The sequence below is a fragment of the Mustela nivalis genome (assembly GCF_964662115.1).
Source record: "Mustela nivalis genome assembly, chromosome: 7".
NCBI lineage: Eukaryota > Metazoa > Chordata > Mammalia > Carnivora > Mustelidae > Mustela > Mustela nivalis.
In genome coordinates this window covers 73,234,457-73,250,945 of record NC_139026.1, presented here as the reverse complement: position 1 = coordinate 73,250,945, position 16,489 = coordinate 73,234,457, and positions in this window count along the sequence as shown.

Sequence of the window (16,489 nt, the reverse complement as noted above, 5' to 3'; positions counted from 1 at the left end):
ATTAGCATTTCAATAATTCAAACTTCTGGTGGTTCCTTTGAAATTTCTTTAATTTCTGGCATTGAAACACCTAAGATGCATATCACGGAATTGTGAATCTTTGTTCAACAGTACTACTATTACACTGAGCAGATCTGAGGCAAAGCTGGGGACATTTCCTAGCAATGATGATTACTAATTTGCTATAAAAATGACAAATTAAAGGCCACTTATAAGTGAGAAGCAGCTTTACTTTTTTCCTACAGGGAAACATGCAATAGTTAGTTGCATATCTTTACTATAAACACACCTAAAAATTAGGTGAATAATTAGTGTTTATTCAAAAGTAAAAAATGTATAGATAAGTAAAGAGAGGAAAAACTTATGTAGTAATGTCATAGCCTAACAATAGTGGCTATATTAGACTTTTTCCTATAATATACATAAGAAATATAAATAAATTTTCATTTAATTAAGAAGGAAGAATATGCTCATTTATCCTTATGTAACTTAAATGTCCCTTGGCCATCACCAGTTTGTACATCCTAAGAAGATCACCTGAAGAGTTTGTACTGCTATGGACTCCTGATCAGTTGTCTGGTCTTCTAAATAGAAGAAACAAACCTTAAAACTCTTCAGGGGTCTCTGTAGTTGGAGGTGGGAGATTAGGGGAGGGGCTGAGGAGGAAGCTCAGGGGTATAATCCCTGTGATCTGAATCTCTCTGCCCTTGCTGTTGCTCTCTAGGTTTCCACAGCTGTGTCCTGTTTCATACTGATGTCATCTGCAACACCTTGGGACACACTGTTGCTGGTGGTGGCCTGTCTTCATCTCCCCCAGGAGCTACTCTGTCATCTCTTGCAACTTTGTCATCACCTGTCTTCTAGTGTCCTCAGAATATGTTTTCAGTATTTCCACTAGCAACCAGAAGTTTTATAACAGAGGTTTCAAGTGACTAGAGACATATTATTATTTTATTTTAACTAATTTGGTAAAGTCTTCCTCAAGTATGGCTGCCAATTATTACTGACATTCCTCTTCATGGATGCTGCTCCTAACATTAAGAGGTGACTTTATGTCCCCTTATCTGGGTTGTGTATCTCGGTATGGAACTAGTATTCAGGAAGTCCAAGCAAAACTGTATGCCTAGAGGCCACATAGAGAGAGGTCCTGGAGACTGAAAGGCCATCTTGAATGTTCCCAACCTCACCAAGCTCTGAGATGAATGCTGAGAATGGTCCAGCTATATACTGCCCAAATTCTTGACCCACAGAATCATGAGAAATAATAAATTATCCTTGTCCACAGTAGATAACTGAGTCAAACATGCAACGGTGAATCAAGATTAGGTTTAGTTTCATATTTTAGAAATTATCCTCCATGCAGCAAACAGAAGAGACCACAAAAAAACATAAAACATTACTTCCATAACATAAAAGTGTGTCTCTTACTCATATAACATTAATGTCAAGGTAAGCAGTTCAAGGACTAGTGTGGAAATTTTTTTTATCATCAGGCCCCAAAGTTGTTTCTTTCTGATTCACTTTCTTAACATATGCTTTTATTCTGCGATCATCTCCTGACCTAATAAAGCTGCTGGAGCTCCAGCTATCAGCCACATCCCAGCTAGCAGGAGTAAAGATGAAGAAAGGGCAAAAGAGGCATACTTCCTGGCTGAGTCAGCTCTCTTTAAGGTGTCTCTCTGAAAGACCTATACAACACTATCATGTGGCCAGAATTAGACACATGGTCACACCCCAGTGCAAAGGAGACTGAGATATTTAGTCATTTGTTGGATGCAACACCACTCCAAGAAGAATTGAAGTTCATACTAAGGTAGAAGCAGACAATGGATATCGATTGGTGAGACAACAAGCTATTTCTGAAGCCAGCCTTGTCCTCCCAGGGTGGTGAGGCATCACAGATATGTGATTTATAGCAAGTTCTATACAGTCTCATACTTTACATAAGCCACAATTTTCTCTAGCATTCAGGTTGTACATTGAGGTAATGGATTCATCCTTCTCGTTTGTTGGTTTCCTTGCAGAAGCTCCATTTTTCCTCTTTGCAGTATGGCTTCTATCAAAATGCTCTGTTTATCAGACCTGTCAGTAGATGCTGTGTTCATTAATGAGTGGGTTTATCTCTTTGCCCATGAGGTTCTGGAACTTAAAATCAGCAGATTACCTTTACCCACAGTGGTACCTAAAGGCCTACATCATACAGATACTTCAAGAAGTGTTGCCTAACTTCGAAATAGCACATACAGGTTGGAACTCTGTCCCTTATTCCCTGAAACTTTTTGGTTTATGCAGAACTTAATTAATAGAGAAATAGTATCAATGAAAATAATATGATAGAAAGTACAGTAATAAGGGAAAAATAGAAATAATTAAAGATAAGGAAAGAGAGGGAGAAGGAGAAAGGGAGAGGCAAAAGTGGGGAGAGACAAGAAGACCAAGGGAGAGAGGCTGTTTCTTAGTATCTTGTTCTTACCAGTGTCTCTTCCCCCCACCATCCCCCAGGGCCTTTGCACCTCCTGTTTCCTCTGCTGGTAATACCCTTTCCCACAAACCTCTTTACTCAACTAGTTCCTGTTAATACTTGAGGTTTTAGCTATAACATCCCTTCTTCAAAGAGATTTTTCCCCGATCAATTTTTTTTTAAAGGCTCCCTGCTGAGCAGAGAGCCCGATGCGGGACTCCATCCCAGGACCCTGAGATCATGACCTGAGCCGAAGGCAGAGGCTTAACTCACTGAGCCACCCAGGTGCCCCTCCCCTGATCAATTTATCTCGAGTAGGTGTACCCTGCAGAACTCTCTCTTAATCATCTCATTTTTCTCTCATAGGACTTACCATAATTTCTAATTCTATATTCGTTTGTTTATTCATTTGTTTATCCTCTGTCTTTCTCTCTGGACTATTAGCCTCATAAGACCAGTACTTCACTGTCTTTGCATCCCAAACACGTGGTGTAATGTGGGCATACCGTGGGTGCCTGATGGTTATTTGCCGAACAAACGAGCAAGAGAGGGGAAGTCCAGAGGGCGGGAAAAGATGTGACATGAGAAAACGAGAGAGACTCATCTCATCCTGAGGTACGCATTAGCTCAGAAGTCTCTCCACTGCCCAGCCTGTTTAATTTTCCAGACAATTGATTCAAGTCCCTAGACAGGACATGCAGAGCTGGGGCACAATACAAAGTCTTAAGGCTGAGTTGCCAGGAGGACAAGAGTTTTCTCCCCTGACGTAAGACAGAGCTGGCTCTGTGCCAGAGTATAAGTAAAAAAAGAGGGATTTTTTAAAAAAAGGTTTATTTATTTTATTTGGGAGGGCAGTAGGCGGGGGGAGAGAGACAGAGTAAAAGAATCTCCAGCAGACTTTCCACCGAGTGAGGAGCCTGACACGGGGTTCGATCTCACCACCCTGAGATCATGACCTGAGCCCAAATCAAAAGTCGGATGCTTAACCAACTGAGCCACCCAAGTGCCCCAAACCAGGGGAGTTTTCATCTGAGATCAGTTTCTAATTCTGGTGAATTTCCTGAAACAATAGAATAACAATAAAATTATTATCCAATCTGGCTAGAAAAATATTTTAGATGAGAGTGATTTGTCAACAGTTTTGCATTGCCATAGTAGAAGTTGGCTGCTTTTATGTCTTGAGATGTGTGTTAATGGGTTGTTTGAGAAATGTCTCCCCTCCCACTCAGCACTAGATAGAACAGGCCCCTTCTCAGACTGTACCAGGTATCAAGCACTCAAAACAGCCTGCATGTCTGTGCCTCTGCTGCAGAAAACATAAGAAAAGGGTTAATCCAAAAAGGAATGGAGCAGCTCAGGCAAACAACAGGAAGTCAGAGATAATTCCGGGACCCACGGAAAGGTCATCAGTGAAATTACACTTACTATGACTCACTGCTCCTCTGCTGGTCAATTCCTGCTACACCCGAGTGTTCCTCCCACTGTGTCATATCTTCCTTCTCAGGTTGCACTTCCTCTTCTCTTTCTCCCTGGACCTGCAAATACAGTCTGTAGGATTCTTTAGTCAGCAATGATCCAGAGTTTTGAAGCGATAGCTTGATAGTGATCAGAGCATTCAGGACAATGGCTCTGAATGTTGGTCTGGATTGATAGCTGTTGGACTTGGTTTGTTCTTCATACGCCGACGTGAGTTAATTCACTGTTTTCTGTCTGCACACCCATTTTCTTGTCACCACATGATGGAGAACATTCTACACACTGCTGCCAGATTAACCTTCCTCAAACACTCCTTTGATCATGTCACTCACTTTGTTCCAAAAACCTTAAATGGCTTTCTGTCTTCTGTTAGGGTTCAAATGCTTTAGTCCTGTCTTCAAGGCCTGCTGCTATCTGACCCTATTGTGAATTGCTCCTGCCGCTGAATCCTGTTCTGTAAATAGGAGAGATTAAGGAGACAGACGCCTCAAAAGTGATCAATTTTTCTAATTGGGCCTTCAATGGTTTGGTGTAAAAATCATAATTCATGTCAATAAATGATCCTGTTAAACTTGCTATACATATTAAATGTTCCATGCATTTAGAGCATCAATAATGTTCAGCTATAGGAATTATGCAGAAATACCTTCTATCTTGGCAAGTACATGCAGTAGTAAATCCCCTGGGCAGTTGAGACTACTTGGAAAATTTAGACATAGCACTGTATCCAGAATAATATAGTGATCTCTCACCACGCTGAGTATGATCATCAGCAGCAATGATTTAGAAAATGAGAATGATTTATATTTTTATTTTTGAGCAGTAAATCTTTTTTTAAATTTATGGAGGGATTTAGATTTATATAGTGGGCTCTAGTTTCCATCATGTGGTAGTAATCTTAATGGCCACTTTCGAATTCCATTCATCTTTACACTGGCCACAAAGCATTCGGAGACTAAAATAAAGATTTAGATGGTGATTTGGTTAAAATGCTCAAAGTTTGAGTTTTAGCCTAAAAAATCAAACCCAGATGGTAGGCATTTTGGAGGTAGTGAAATTCACCTTTTGTGATACATGGTCAATAATATTTCATTAATCAGTCACATTAAGGCATCAATGCCCTATCATCCATCCTATTCTTTTAAATATAAAACTACAGATAGATTTTATAAATCTGAAAATATAATGACTACTTTAAAATATCTTGATTAGATCAACTCAAGTTTAGTACAGGCATACCTCATTTTATTGTGTTTTGTGGATTTGTAAAATATAAATGGAAGGTTCATAGCAACTCTGCATCAACTAAGTCTATGGGTGCCATTGTTTTCCCAACATTTGCCTATTTACTGTCTCTGTCACATTTTGGTAATTCTAGCAATATTTAAAACTTTTTCACTCTCCTTTTTGTTATTATGATCTGTCATCAGTGATCTTTGATAATATTATTGTAATTGCTTTGGGGTGCCACGAACTAACAAACTCAATCAGTCAATTTTGTGTGTGTTCTGACTGATCCACCAACTGGCCATTCTCCAGTCTGTCTCCCTCTGCTCAGGCCTCTCTATTCCCTGCAACATAAAGGTATTGAAATTAACTCTGTTAATAATCCTACAATGGCTTCTAAGTAAGTGTTCAAGTGAAAGAAAGAGTCAGTCAATGCAGCAAAGTTCACTGCTGTCTTCATTGCCACAGTCACCACACCCTTCAGTAACTACCACCCTGACCAGTCAGCAGCCATCTACATCCCAGCAAGGCCCTCCACCAACAAGAAGATTATGACTCCTAGAAAGCTCACATGATGATTAGCATTTTTTACCAAGAAAGTATTTTAAATTAAGGTATGAACATTTTGTTTTGTTTTGTTTTTTAAAGATTTTATTTATTTATTTGGACAGAGAGAGATCACAAATAGGCAAAGAGGCAGGCAGAGAGAGAGGAATGGAAGCAGGCTCCCCACTGAGCAGAGAGCCCGATGCGGGACTCAATTCCAGGATCCCGAGATCATGACCTGAACTGAAGGCAGCTGCTTAACCCACTGAGCCACCCAGGCGCCCCCATTTTGGGTTTTTTAGACATGTGCTATTGCACACTTAAAAGACTACAGTCTAGTATAAACATAACTTTCTCCTCTAGCGGGACACCCAAAATTACATGTGATTCACATTTTGTGATATGCACTTTATTGTGGTGGTCTGGAACAGAACCTGAAATATCTTTGAGGTATGCTTGAGTTACAGCCTTTTGTCTATCTCAGATTTCTTCAGCAGAGTGGTTGAGATCATGAGCTGTCTTGTCAAGATGCTTGGGTTCAAATTTCAGCTGTCATTCTTCACTATGTGTTAGAATGTGGGCAAATAACTTAACCTTTCAGTAGCTCAGTTTTCTCATCCATAAAATGGGGATAGCAAAAGGGGTGCTGTGAGTATTAAATGGGTCAATGCATATAAATTGCCTTGCACATAGAAGATCAACAATGTCAGCTGTTGTTATGGAGTAAAGTTCATCTCTTTAGGAAGTATATAAAGTTGCAGTAGGGGTGGGAGGTATGCAGAAACCCAGATGCCTTCACAGGCCAGACAGGTAATGAGCCATGTGAGTAACTTGGTGGTAGAGATTTGTGGAGTCTGCAGAGGACTGTAAAGCATGTGCCCCACTTAATGTCTTAAAAACAAAGCAAAAGAAAGTACAACTGTGTGTGCCAGCCAACCAAGACATGTCTGTGGGCCAGACTTGACCAAGCTTGTGGACGGCCCACCAATTTTGACCCCTGAGTAGCAAAAGAATGCCAAACCACAAGTCAGGAGGTACAGGCTGTGGACCTTCTCTGCCAAGCTCCAGCTTTGTAAGCCTGGACAGCCTCCTCACCCATCTTGGCCTCTGTTTCCCTATTGGGAAAAATGAGAAAATAGACACTCTTTCTATGTCAAAAAGTCTATTTAAAGGGAGAAAGGAGGAATAATGATTTTTAAAACCCTACTGCATTTTTTAAAAGGTGTGTAAATAATAAACACCCATTTACCATGCTTGAGAAATCTGTACAACATACAGTGGTTCCTGAGGGGAGCATCTTCATAGAAGCTGAAAGTGTTGCCTGGAAGAGAATTGGGTCTAAAATTCTAAAGGCAGAAGGGGCACAGATTGATTGAGGGAAGGGAGGGCAACCCAGATCAGGGGAGCCAGGCAGAGGCTGAGAGGCTAGTTGTGCACAGGAAATAATGAAGCCGTGTGTTTCGCTGAAATGGGGAACTGGGTAATAGCGAATGATACTGTCCAGGGTGGGACTGTGAGAGGGCTTCAGAACGTGGTGATTTTGTTGTTGTTGTTGTTGTTGTTTTAAAAGATTTTATTTATTTACTTGAGAGAGATGGAGGGAGCAAGAGAGAGCATGAGCAGGGGTGAGGGGCCGAGGGAGAAGGAGACTCCCCATTGAGCAAGGAACCCAATGCAGGACTCCGTCCCAGGATCCTGGGAGCATGCCCGGAGCTGAAGGCAGATGCTCAATCAACTGAGCCACACAGGTGCCTCATGAACTTGATGATGTGGAGTGGTCTGGGTCTGCTGGAGTTAACCTTTGGGCTATGGTCAGGTGGAGAAAAACCAGACCAACGCATGTAAGCAGGTATTTCAGTCTCCAGACATTCCTTTCTATGTCCTGTTCTTATCAGGAAAATGGAATTCTTGTTTTTATAGCATTCAGATTTTCTGGGCTCCTGATCTTGTTTCTTATTTTTATTTATGGCAAATTAATATTTTCCAAAGGTAGACGCTACCCATCTAGAATTCCCATCCCCCTTGCTCTACTGCACAACGGTATTGATGCCTGTCCCACAGAGAGGCAGGGTCTATGTCTCCTTCCCTCAAATGTGGGTGCGGGTTTGTGACTGCTCCAACCCATAAAGTGAGTCAGCAATGAGGCTGTGGGTTATCTGAGGCTGACTTCGAAAGGATATGGCTGTCACCTGTCTTTTTCCCTTGAGTCACTTGACCTAGGAGCCCTTACTGCCATGCTGGGGAGACCAGGTGGAATGACCTTATAGAAATAGAGATCCATCCCCAAGAACTCCCACTATTCCATTTGAGAAAATCTCTCCAGGCTACAGACCCATGAGTGAAGAGGCCTTTGCCATGACCCCTTCCCTAGTTATTGTCTGACAGTAACTTCATGAGAAATCCAAGCTAGAACTGACCGGTCAAGCCACTTTTCATATTTCTGACCTACAGAAACTGTGAGAGATAAAAACTGATTGTTGTTGATTCAAGTCATTGAGTGTTGGGGTAATTTGTTACCTAGCAATAGACTAATATATTAATGCATTGCTGCGTCTTCTTCCACTTAGATTCTGATCTTCATGTTTCCAGCCCCAATTAGTAAGCTAAACTAAATTTACCATGGCCTTTTCTCAAGAGTTCAATTTTTCACATTTCAGTCCTTGAATTTCATTCCTGATTCCAGTTAATTCATCCATTTCTGCTTGGTTTAAATACCTTTCAAACAAATATGCCTGCAAAGACCATGTAACATGCAAACAGGGGAAGCAGACCCAGGCAGAGAGAAAAGAGAGCAAAAAGAATTGTAGTAAATTGGAGAGCTTATGTCACATTCAGTAGCCAACTCTGAGAGATGGAAAGAGTGGGCCTGTGGCTTAATGATCCTAGATTATAAGTCTTTTTTCATAAGAAGTCAGAAATGTAGATTCTTAAAGAGATCTCTTGATTAAAAAAATTAAAATGCTGCTCAACTTTGAACACCATATTAATTAGAAAAGATATATCTACCGGCTGAACTCAGCCATGAGTTGCCAAATTGCAAACTCTAATTTAATAGTTTTTAGCCACGTACATGCTGGGAAGCCCTCAAACTCAGGAGGAAGAGATTCCAAATTTCTTAGCCATGATAACAGTTCTGAAGAAAAGTCACAGAATCCAAACAACACTTGAGAGAAGATAATTGTTACTATCAGTTGAATACGATTCAGTCTTCAGTCCATTGAAGAATTTGAGTAAGGCCATGTGGTCATAGAGTGAGCCTTTGTGGCCAATATAAGGAAAGCAGATCTTTCCCTTTGGGCCAAGCATGGGCACCATGATCCTTTAGGGAGACTCAAAAGGGCATTGTCCTTAGAGTGAGGTCCCCTTGACAGCCACCTGCTACCCCATTAGATGTTTGTTATCACCCATCTCAGTGCTTCTTGGGAGCCTGATACACACATGAAGACCCCAGGACCCATCCTCTTTCTGTGTCTCCTGGAAAATATCTACCAATTTTGATAGATTCTGGTTCTCCAGTCTCCGAACCTTTCTTTTCCTTTGGTCGGTTCAGCTCTTTTTGAAAACAAAGCCTGTTAGGTCTACCCTGAGGCACACAAATGTACAGACTGAGCTACCCTCTGGAATAGGAGTGGGGGTCTGGGAGAGTAACAGCAACACTTAATATTATTGAGTTAAAATCTCAATAAATTATCTCAGTAAATTACGCAATCAGAAAGATGATCTCCTTGTCAATAAATACACACAACACTCTGCCTACAGACAAATGCATCTAGAGTTCACTCATACAACCCAATACCCATAAACTACCTCCATAAAGCAATGGAAAAGAGGAGCTGAGATTAATGAAGTTCTTTCAGCCTAGCCCATACAGGCTGACATTAATCTGCATGGATATAACCCACAGCATTCATTGTACTCAAGTACACATTTTAGAAAAATGATTTTGCTTTTTTCTTATACCTGATAACCTGGAAAATATAGTCATCTGCACTCTGTCCCGCAGGCCTTAGTGCAAATCAGTAAAGAGGTTCCATTGACGGCTCTTTTTCGGACTCTAACCACAATTGAACTCTCTGCTTTCCATCACTCGCTCACCCCGTTGTGTACAAAGAAGCAGATATGCAATATAGCAGGAGCCCCAAGAAAAGGTCTGGCTGTTCTGTCAAAACTATTTAGTTCAATATTGTTCTCAATGTGGCACCATAGCCCTGGACATGACACCCAGCACGTCCAAACAGACATGATTATATATGAGACAGAAAGGCACTTACATCACTGCGGGTTGTTATGCTTTAAAGGGCTTTTTCCCCCCTCTTCAAATTAAAAGTTTTCAAAAATGAAATAAAAATAAACCTTTGAAGAAACCAGATTGAGACTGAATTTGGAAGGCCCTCCTGCCTAGTGTATACTAAAGAAACATTTTCTGGGTTTGTCCCTGATGATTTTCCTTGTAGTTGAGAAACACAATCCACTGGGAGCTTTTGTGGCAGAACAAGAATTTTATGAACACGAACTTTACAAAGACTTCCCTAGGAGATTTAAGGTCTGGAAATCAATAGATCAATCAGTAGCTTTTATCAATCTGTAATGGTTCTCTCTCTTTGGATGTTTGGATGAAAATGGGATCAACGTAAATTGAACACGGAATCACTTATTCTTACAAGTTAAATTTGTCAAACTGTATGGCACATAAATGACATGAAATATAATCATTTTTGAATTTGGGACCCTTCAGGGTGCATGTTGATTGAAGAAAAAAGAACCAGATGTTTCTTCAGCAGGACTCAGAGAGGCAATCTAAATATTCTTCAATCCCTGACACTTCTGACCATTTCCCAAAGAAACCAATTCATTAGTTAATTATTGGGTATGTTTATTGTATAATATATAATTGGCTCAGGGCAAATAGCCTTCAAAGATGGCTGGCTGAGTCTGTAGAATCTGTTTTTGCCAAATTCTTCCCAAGAAAATAGGGAAGGATTAATGAACCCTACCTCATCTTACTTCTACTTTATTTTTAATGATAAAGGCCTGAGTGCCTAGAACCTCTCCTTCTTTATAAAGTTAGCTTGGCAGGTAGTTCATGGGCAGAAGAATTAGGAGAAAACACGAAAATTATGTTGCAAAATAAGAGTTACTTACCCAGTTCCTCCTGAAACAAAACAAAACAAAAAACAAACAAACCACAAACATGAAGTTGAGTTTATATTTCCATTTTTGAGATGTATAAAGGTAGGTTGAGCAGAACATTTTCCATTCCCATTCTAAGGTTGTTCTTTTTTTTTTTTTTTTTTAAATAAAAAAAAATCCAAAGAATCAGTGCTGAAAGTTTCCTCATATTTTGTTAGTTTACCATCATCCCAGAATAGCAAAAGCAACAATCCATATGTATCAAGCATTTCCTATGTGCTTAACACATATTAACTCATTTAATCTTTACAGCAAATATCAGTCATGGTCAATATCACTATCTTTCATTATCCCTGTTTTGTAGGTGAAAGAGTGGAGGCACTGAGAAGTTAAGTCCCATGTAAGGTTGCCAGATAAACTACAAGTTGCCCAGTTAAATTTGAATTTCAGATAAACAATGGTTAGATTTTTTTTAAGTGTAAGTATGTCCCAGGAAATATACCAAATATACTACTATACTAAAAAATATATATCCATTGTTTATCTGAAATTCAAATTTAACTGAGCATCCAGAATTTTTATTTACTAAATTTGGCTAGTTGTTGGCAGAGCCAAGCAGATCTTTCTGATTCCCAAGCTAAAACTCTTAACCACTACACTAAACTGCCTCTTTCCATAAAAATAAAGTTTGAAAACTGCAAATTTAGAAAAGGCTATTACTAATTTAGACAAACTAGCAGTGAAAGTGGGACGAATTAAGCTAATTTATAAAAGCGGTGTGACAGGCATTTCTTTTGTCTGGGCAGTCCTGGAACAAGGTGTGGGGAAGCAGTAATCAGTGGAATAGTTGAGGAACAGGGTGGGGAGATGTTTGCCTCCCTGCTAAGAGGGATCAAGTGCTTGTCATGAAGTCAACTCAGTGATAGAACTATTATGTCTGTCAGCACTTCCAGAGGAGTATCAAATGCAGGTTTCCTTTGAATAGAATGGGGGTGCTGGGACTTACCTCTACCTGTCTCTACCTGGACCAGTCCCTTCCAGTTAACACCCTTGAATTTAGCTTCTAAAGCACTACAGAGAGGAGTATGGTGGTGTAGTTAAGAGTAAAGGTCCCTGTGTTTGACTGCTTGGTTTGATTTCCTAGCTCTACCATTTCTCAGCATCTCAATATCCTTCTGCAAAAAAAAAAAAAAAAAAAAAAAAAGAAAAGAAAAAAAAAAGAAATGATAGAAGAAATGATAGTACCTATCTCTTTAGATTTTGTGAGTTTATGTGAGTTAATATATGTGATAACAACAGTAATAGTAATCAATATTCAGCAAATATTTTCTACATGCCACTCATCTAAGTGAATTACTTAATCTTTAAATCCTTAAGTAGATTACTTAATCCTTAAAACCACCATAGGAGATTGATTTTATTATTATCAACCCCCCCCCACTTTATGAATGAAGAAACTGAGGTATTAATTAAGTAACCAACCCAAGATCGTATAGTCAGTTAGCAAAAAAGGAAAGTTTTAAATTCAGACAGTCTGAATTCTGAATTGGTACACTCAGCCCTTATTCTATACATGGGGAACACACTAAGACCAGTGCCTGGCACAGAGCCAGCCTGCACTGCTTGTTAGCTACTACTATAAACTATCAAGAGAGGTTTGGGCATTGTTCTAATTATCCTCTTTGGCCATAACATAGATTAATACCCACAACAATTTGTCCCAAGCTCTTCTGCATGCAAGGCAACTCCCAAGCTTCTGGGAGGTGTCCTAGATTTCTCTGACTTTCTTAACCCCACATCCACCCAGTCACGAGCTCCGACAGAAACGACAGTACTACTCTTCCCCAACCCCATTGCCTCAACCTAGATTCAATTCTAGACTGAATCACTTTTCTCTGGTACTCATACAATATACGCTTGAACAAATCTCCATTTCTGGTTGACCTGTCCCAAACCTTCACCAAGGGTTGTCACCAACAACCCTTGGGACTTTGTCACCAAGGACAGCTTTCTAAATTAGCAGTCTGTCTATATGTTCTCCTGCCTAAAGTCCTTCTATGATTCTCCAATGGCTTTAAGAAAACACCCAAGCTCAAGCTCCTTAGTCCCATAATACAAATTCCATGACCTGCCCACTCATCTCTAGCTATTTTCTATATGGGCCCCCTCTTTCATTTCTATACTACTCTTTCATTTCCCTTAATATGCCATGTTCCTTCATTCTTAAGTGCCTTTATGATGCTATTTCTTCCTCTTGGCGTGTCTTTCCCTTTTGTTCTGCCTGTTAAACCCCTATTCATCCACCGAGACACTGGCTATGGACCATGTAGTCTGAGAAGCCTCCATTTCACTTGGAGGATCGGAGTTTCCTTGCTTCTTTTCCCACCAGTTGTGAGTTTCTTAAAGGCGAGGACTTTATTTATCTTAGTATCTCCAGTTCTGAACAGACAAATTTGTTAAGGAAAGAGTGAATGTTTTATTGACATAGCCTCAATAGCTATCTGACCACAAGACAAAGCTAAATATAACAACCCTCAATAGCAAGAAATGTAAGGGAATTGTAAGATCATAAGATTAAACTATTGTCTTTTAAAGAATAATACCCATGAAGGATAAGATTCTACATCTTTCCCTATGGTTAACGAATGATCAAACTACCTAAAAGCATATACTTTTATATTGTTAAAGTCCTAGTTCCAAAATTGCAGGCCCTAAAACTGATATATCAAAGCACATAAATATTTGTAAGAGTTCTACAAAAAATTAGAAACCAGCTGGCTAATTCTAAGCCTTAAAAGGCACAACCATAAATGTTTTTCACAAAGGAACTTATACAAGGCAAAAAATTGAGCCAACACTTAAGGAAGAGTGAGGTCACTAACTAGCTTGGCTACTCTCTTTTGAGAGACATTTATTTTTTGGGGGGTGTGGTCAATAAAAGAGAACTTGACTACGATCAGAAAACTGAACAAGCACAGTTTCTTAAAGATGCTTCTCCTTTTCATTATAATTAAGTTATAATTGCTTACTTCCCCTGTCTAAACAAGGCAGGTTGTACCTTAATATTGCATATTAATTCTAATTCCATTTATTGCCTTACAAGTAAAATTTGGCCCTAACATTAAAATGGCAGGTAAAAATTTAAAGTTGATTGCCAATTTTGAAAACATTATTGGCTTAATATTATTAAAAATTGAATTTCAGAGTTACATGAAGTTTTCATGATTGAAATCCTAGCCTAGGAAGCTGAAGCAAGTTTATAAGGGAATAATGCATTAGAAAAGGAGCTAGGAGTTCAAAATCTAATTTCAGTGTCTCACCTGGCTATAAACACGATTCCATCTTACCTTCTCTTTGTCCTACCTGTGGACCCTGTACACTTGTGGTTCTGGGGAATTGTTTCATTCTATGCAGAAATTCTACTATCAGTTCCTTTACTTCTCTCCCTCTTGGATTCAACCTGTTTCTGCCCTGATTACTCATATTTCAGTGAGAAAGGAACCAAACCATAGATGAACTGGGAACACTTTGCTTAGGGTAAACAAAGGGTATCAGATATGAAGCCTTTATCACTCCTTAAACTTTCCAGAAGTGTTCATTTTTGTGATGACATTTGAGGAAAAGTTAACAAATAACCTTTCAAAATTGTGAAGAGACTTAGAAATGATGGGAAAAGATAACACCAGACAAGTTTGGGCTTAGGAGGTCATATTTTTAGGACAAGTGGAGAAAGCACTTACTGGTGCCTAGAACTTAGCTTGACCTTTCCTCACAGGTGGCCGTAGGGTAGGTAGATACAGAAGAGAGTGAGCCTTAGCAAGGCTGAGTCAAGGGGCTCAAAAACTGTTATTGGAGAAGCCAAATGGACTCAGGTCAGAAGATGGATGACACACTTCTGCTGTTTCTTTGATCAGTGAGGCAAAGGCTAATCTGAACAGATAACTCACTATCCTGTAACATGGGTGGGTCTTATATGTTCCTTGGAATGCTCTTTAGTTCTTTTAATGGATCCCAATTACACATTAATCGCTATATAAAGAAATAGGGCTTTCCTAACAATTTTCTCCCACCCCAAATCCTGTTCCTTTACTTTTCAGCACTTTTCCAAATTTGTAATTTATGTTGGTGTCAACCCACTTATTGTTTGTATTCTCTCATGAAACTGTAAGCTCTATAAACACAGAGATCCCTGAATATCTGAAGTATAGTCTCATCAAAAGGGTATCGTAGAAAGCCAATAAATGTTTGATAATGAGATGCCTAAATTAGTAATTTCATCAGAAGTGCTGAAGACGCCATAGTTCTATTCTAACAGCCCAGTTGCTGATACCTAGGACTGGGTGCTCCATAAATGTTGAATGGTAACTAGAACCTACTGGAGATACCAGATGAGACACATTACAGATACAAGCCCTGGTGTCAGCATGCTCATGATCTAAGAAGACCCAGGACAAACTAATTTCATGTGAATGTGTCCTTATCGTAAATTAAATCTGTTGTGCTTCTGGACTCTCTGAGCAAAGTGTGAGAGCTCCGTATCATTGATCTCCATGATCTCTAAATCCCTTGTGACTGGGGCTACAGCCACAAATTATTCTTTTCCTCAGAGTTTCTCATGTTTTTCAATATGAGCATATGAAAAGGTCTGAGCATCAAACAAAGCCCAACTTCACAATGTCCTGTAGATTTAAAAAAAAAAAATTAGGCCTATTCTATTACAACCAGGAATGGGAAATAGCTATTAAATCATTCCCTTAAGGTATTTTTATTTTGTTGACTCATGAGAGTTGGCTCTGGCTCCTCTAAAGCATTCTGAAGCCATATTTGGAGAACTTTGAGTTGGTGAATTTACTTATGTGCAGAAAATATTGAGATATTTTTTACATTCTTTGCTAAATCATTTTGGTTTTCTTAAACAATTGGTATTCCTCCTACTTTTTCTTGCATTTATTCATATAACTAAATAAAGACTTAGCTGCATTTGTCAGTGAACTGAAACCAACATCATGCTTGTCTTTTAAAAAATCATAACTTTCCATCCCAACTCTAATCTCCTAATGCGACATTTTGAGAGCAAATAATTGCCACACTCATGTTATTTAAAGATGTAGGAATTCCCACAAGAAAACCGTTACATAAATTAAAAATGATGTCATTTATATTAATAATTAATAACACGACAACAATAAAGATGAATATTCATTTCTGGAACACAAAAGCCCTACAGGTTTTTAAATGTGGATATTCCCAAGTCATATTGACTAATACCTATGCAAACTTGTTAACATATTAAATTAGCCTGGAAATCTTGTAAGCAGAAAAGAAAATCTGCCCTTCTGAGCTTTCTGCTATTTCCTGCCTCTCGTCAGACTGGAAATGTTTGAGGACTGCCTTTCTCCTGGTATTTCAACGTGCTGGCTTCTGGTCCCAGATGGAACCAAGAAAAGCAGAGGAGTGTGAAAAATAAAAATATTTTCAGTGTTGTTAACCCAACCTTTTAAAGCCTTAAGAGATTTCCTTTGGATTGGTGAAAGAAATGATTAGAATTTAGGGGTGCTGCTTTCCTCCCCAGGCCAGATAGCACATGTTCTCATGTTTCTAATGTCATAAAATATACTTTAAACTCACTGAAAGCCAGAATGTCTACAG